The sequence below is a fragment of the Schistocerca serialis genome, chromosome 4 (assembly GCF_023864345.2).
Source record: "Schistocerca serialis cubense isolate TAMUIC-IGC-003099 chromosome 4, iqSchSeri2.2, whole genome shotgun sequence".
Taxonomy (NCBI): domain Eukaryota; kingdom Metazoa; phylum Arthropoda; class Insecta; order Orthoptera; family Acrididae; genus Schistocerca; species Schistocerca serialis.
In genome coordinates this window covers 707,254,091-707,260,090 of record NC_064641.1, presented here as the reverse complement: position 1 = coordinate 707,260,090, position 6,000 = coordinate 707,254,091, and positions in this window count along the sequence as shown.

Sequence of the window (6,000 nt, the reverse complement as noted above, 5' to 3'; positions counted from 1 at the left end):
AACAGCATACGCGCCTCTGTACAAGCACATAGTATTAGGAAACTCGATGAACTTCAAAAAGTAACAGTGGCAAATGTATACATCACATCCACAGTTAATTATGTAGCACAAGTTCTGCCACCACCTGCGACTTTGTTGAAAAGCATCGCATCTGCACTAGGACACTTTGTGAGCCGCGGACGTATTTTCAAAGTCAAATATGACATTCTGATGCTCCCTACGAAATGTGGTGGGTTAAATCTTACCGATGTCAGCAAAAAAGCGCAAGCCTTATACCTTGCTACCACATACAAACAATGGAAAGAGCCAAGTGGTACCCTTGCTGCACATTTGTTAAACGAAATAGCTTCTGCTGATGTCAGTGCACCTATAAATGTCCAACACATACCCAACCGACTATACCACTTGAAATACTTTTTCGTAGAATACAGCTATATACAGGCAAGGATTCCTGGGAAAGACATCATGAAAGTAAAAGAACTTTATAATAACGTGATGAAAGACAAACCCAGAAACGACGTAGAACAAAAGTATCCTTGTTATAACTGGGAAACAATATGGGAAAATATTCACTGCCGGAACTTGCCAACGTATGTCAAATCGACCTGGTATTTTGCTGTAAACAGAAAAATTACGACGAACTCTGAACTTCACTCTATTCGATTAGGCGAGTCACCGCTGTGTCCATTATGTAAAATACCAGATACCGAAGTGCATAGATTGCTGTGTGACAGGGTAAAAGAAATATGGCTCTACATAAGACAAAAGATAGCGAGCGTCAGCAGAACTACGCCCAATGCCGTTACGACTGCTGAATTTTTAAACCCTGACGGTATACCTTACCCTAAAACAAAACGAAATGCAATTAACTGGTTGAAAGACCAAACGATGCATTACGTCCTAACAAAAGAATCAAGCAATAGGGAGGACTTCTGGGTATACCTTACAACCGAGCACCACAAGTTGACGTGTACTAAAAAATACAAAGAAAATTACGCAAACTTTTTAACTAAAACAATCCTGTAACCAACAAAAATGCGTCATTTACATTGCACATCCAAGCATTTCGTATATTAGACGAATGATTTTTGGTTAAAGTTTGTACTTCACGTAGCAGGAGGAGGATTTCCAACAGAAAGTAGTCAGAGAACATCATCAGTATAGACCAATTAAGCGTATGTGTCTCTATTACTTTGGTTTCGGGGAAACACAGCGATGAACCTGGTATACACCATTTATTTAGTTTCTGTCTTTCTTTCCTTTTCTTTTCACAAGAAGACACATTTATGTTAATTAAGTGTAACATCAAGCAGAAGAAGCCTATTTTAATCCATTACCTTCTGAAAAAGGAAATTATACTTATCAGGAATAATGAGTTTGCTTCTTTCCGTTTTTCCACGCACGGAGAACGAAATTTACAGATGCAGTTACATTTCCACAACAATTATGAGACTGCCTTCTCAATGGAATTTACATTTATTTTTATTCAAGCCATGTTGCAAACAAAGGCAACAGAAGGGGCATACTTCGTTCGTCGTTCAGAAGAAGCGCGTTTCCACATCATCTAGTTACATTCATTCTTAAAGGCGGAGAAGCCGGGCCGAGAAGGCAACACTTGGCGAGCGTAAAGGATGGGTTGAAGGGGAGGAAGGAGACCCAGAAAAAAAAAAAGGTCGTAGAGCATTCGACTGCAGATCGAGAGGTCCACGGTTCAATCCCGGGTGCCCCCTGAAGTCGCGACGTCACCACAGGCCGAATCACAACAAGCGCGTGCTTCCGATAAGCATAACGAGGAAGGCAGTACTTGTGTACAAACTGAAGGAAGTCAAAGTCCGTCTACAAACAAACACGAAATTCGTGCTAGTGACAACAAACAAACTTGTCTTAAGGAGGAAATTGAGTGCCGGCCACCTTCTGAGTCAGTTCTTTCTGCAGATCAGATGGCTGAGGCGTCACATCACGTTATGGATTGCGAAGTCACTCAGGACCCTCCCACACCTCCGTCTGCCGATGTGTTCCCTAGCAGAGCACGTAGTAGGACCAAAGTTCAACCGAACGTCAACGCAGTACGGAAGAAAAACAAACCCAACGACACCCAAGTGACTGTTCGTGATCCTCCCGACAATGCAGCCCATTCCGAAGTTTCTATGACATTGTAATGCGACCAGTGTTGTTTAGTGACCCTTTACGTACCTCACTGTTATAATGGCACAAGCGTACAAATTCGTCTCCCTGAACATCAATAAGATTCGATCTGATCTCAAAATTGCGGCCCTACAGCAGTTTCTATACGAATCTGACGCTGATATTGTGTTGTTGCAGGAAGTTACTGTTTTCAATCTCTTCATCTCTGGTTTTAAAACCATATCAAACGTTGCTCCTGAGGAAAGTACAGGTACCGCACTTTTAATACGGGAAGGTATTCCAGTTGGGGAGATCGAGTTTTTAGATTCCGGTCGAGGAGAGAGCTGTAAAATTTTTGATGTAACCCTTGTTAACTTATATGCCCCGTCAGGCAACAGCAACAAATTCGAACGGTCACGTTTTTATAAGGAGGATGTTACGTATCTGTTGAGGCGAAGTCCTCAAAACCTGATAATAGGAGGTGACTTCAACTGTGTTCTACGTAAAAACGATCAGTCCCCTAATTTTAACTACTGTAAAGAACTGCACCAGCTCGTTAAGAATATTAAGATGAAAGATGCTTGGGAACTGAAGTATCCTACTTTAGTTAAATTCACTTTTTTCACCGTTACTTCATGCAGCCGTCTGGATAGAATTTATCTATCGGACTGTATCAGTGACAGACTCCTAGCGGTTGACGTAATCCCGGCTAGTTTTACCGACCATTGCGCTGTTACGGCAACAGTTCACTTAAATCGACAGCCTACCAAATTATTTCGTTCCCCGTGGATGTTAAACATATCGCATCTGGCGGACGCTGAATTATTTGACGTTATCAGGCATGTGTGGGACACTTGTTTGCGTTCCATCACTTTTTATCCGACTAAAGCGATGTGGTGGACCACTGTTGCGAAACCAAAGCTTCGAAAAAGTCTCATTTATTATAGTGCTCAGAAAGCACGCGCCTGCAAGGAGACCTTTGAGTTTTACTACACTGTGCTGCGACAACTGTATGATTCATCCACTGTGACCAACACTAACTTTCCATCAATTCAACGTGTCAAGGCTAAACTTGTCAGCTTGAAGCGTCAACAATTGGAAGGTCTGAAAGTTAAATCCAAACCTAAATCTGTTTTAGCCGACGAAATGACATCTATGTACCATTTATTCAAGCATTTATCACGCCGCCGCCGGGCATTCATTGATGTTTTGGAAAGAGATAATGGGGAATTACTCTCTACTCAAGCGGCCATTATTAGTGAAATTCACCAACATTTCCAACGACTGTACTCCAGTGAGATTGTCAATGAACCTGCTGTCAGTGCAGTGGTCAATGATTTGGATAGGGCGATTACTCCTGCTGAAAATGTCGACTTTTTATCGGATTTCACTCCCGAGGAAGTTTTAGCCTTGATCTCCAAGTCGCCTTCCTTTAAATCGCCTGGTCCTGATGGTTTGCCCAAGGAATTTTATATCAAATTCTGGAATGTCCTTGGTGGTACTTTTACTGAAATTGTTAATGAAGTCATGAGTGGTGGTCCTCTTCCTGCCGACTTCAAAGTGGGTAGAATTGTTTTAGTCCCGAAGAGAACTGGTCACAAGCGAGTTGATAATCTCCGTCCAATCACATTATTGAACTTTGATTATAAAACGATTGCCCGAGCGATTAATAGCAGAATGACCCCCATCCTTGGGAAAGTTATTCACTCACATCAGTCTTGCCTTCCAGGGAGATCCATTATGACTCCGGTTGCGGAGTACAGAGACGTTATTTCAGTAGCGGCCGTAACCAACATCAAATGTGCTTTCCTCTTTCTTGACTTTTGCAAAGCTTTTGACCGCGTTACTCATCACTATTTAGAACGCATCCTGCAACGAATTGGAGTCGAAGAACGAGCTGTGGCAGTCATTCGGAATATGACAACAGGCATTACTGCTAGGATCACCGTTAACGGTCAGCTGACACAAGCTGTTAGTATACGACGAGGTGTCCCGCAAGGCAGTCCTTTGTCGATGTCGCTCTTTGTTTTGTCGCTCGAGCCATTTCTGAAGAGATTGTGTATCACGTTAACTGGCCTTTCTGTCTTGGGGAGCAATCTTACTGTGAGGGCTTACGCCGATGATGTTGCTGTTATCCTACGTCATGAGTCTGAAGTGGCCCAATTGCGGGCTGAGATTGATACTTACAGCACTGCGTCTGGAGCGAAACTCAGTGAGGGTAAATGTAAGGTTCTAAGCTTACGGGGCTTCGAATCTCTTGCTATACCGTGGGCACAGATAGTCGAACAACATGTTGCTCTGGGAATCATCATCGATAGGTGTCCCTTACGTATGGCAGCTAAAAACTGGAAACTTACTGCCAATCGAATACAGGGAGCTATAGTGGAAAACACCTGGCGATCGACAAATATCCTCCAGAAGATCAGGATTTTGAATACATACGTACTCTGTAAAGCTTATTATGTCGCTCAGGTGTTCCCTCTTCCCAAAATGCAAGCCCATAAGATCATGCGTTTGTCCAGCAGGTTTGTGTGGCTCGGTCATATTTTTAAGTTAACCTATACCACACTGTCTAAGTCAGTGCAAGCTGGGGGCCTGCAACTCAATGATATCCGTCGAAAGGCGACAGCACTCTATATAAAACGAACAACTGTGATAATTACCACGATGCCCCATACTATCACATCGAAGCTGTTTCGCATTGTTTGCCCTAAATGTATGAAACCGCCAATTGACATCGGGAAACTCAACTTTCAATTGCAACATGTCGGTGTTTATTACCTCGAAATGAGTTACTTAGGTAACAGTGTTTTCACAAGTCCTTGTCTCACGACAGTGTTCTTAATTGCTCAGTGGCAGAAGTACGAAGCTCCAAATACAATTGAAATGCACTACCCAAGAATCGTCTGGACGGCAGTGTGGACCAATATTACTCTAAAAATTCATTCCTCCGATGTGCTTTCCGCCTGGTATAAAGTTGTCCACAATCTTATTCCAACCAACGAAAAACTCAACCGCATTGGCTTAAGTGCTACTGACACCTGCCTCAAATGTGGATTAGTTGACACTCTGGGGCACAGTGAAACACGTATGTAACGTAGCAGCGATGGTGAGGCACGTTAAAATCTTTGACCAAAGAGCCTATTATCGTGGTTAGTCTGCGCATGACCGCGCGAGTGTTGCGAGCAGTACGCTAGTAGTCGTCACGCAGAGCAGTCGGTCAGTAGTAGCAGCCCAGTGCAGTTGTGTGATGTAGTCTGTCGGCAGTAGTGGTCTAGTTCTGTCACGGTCGCGAGCGGGACGCAGTCGGCGAGCGTCGACATGGCATTCTGGTCAAGATGCTGAATGAGGTATATTGTTAATTAAGGTAATCATCAGGTAGTGTAAAGTTTATTTATTGTAATTAATTTCCAACAAATGCCCCAATAATAATTTTGATTTCAAAGCAATTTTTAACAAAAAAATCATTTTTATTACGATTTCCTTTATTTCGCTTAAAGAAAAGTTTCAGTTAAATTTAAAAAAAAAAAAATATTATTTGCAATGCAGTTCCTCCAAGCCGTGGCTAACAATAAGAGCAGAAATTTGACAAGCAGTTTCAATGAGGTAAGAAATTAATTCTGATTTTTGCACAAGGGCCAAAGACCGATATTTCGGTTTAATTGAATTTTCATTATCACTGAGATTTTCTTATCACTGAATGGACTTTCATTTTTTTGTGAGGAACTTATAGTTGGGTCAGATTGCTAATTTTTGTTTAATTGTCATTGTCAGTAAATTTCATTGCGGGAGGTTACACTTGGCTCCCATTTATTATTATATTTTTTTATTTAAATATTTCTGTGGGGACGATATTGCTTCTTGGCTCCCATTCAT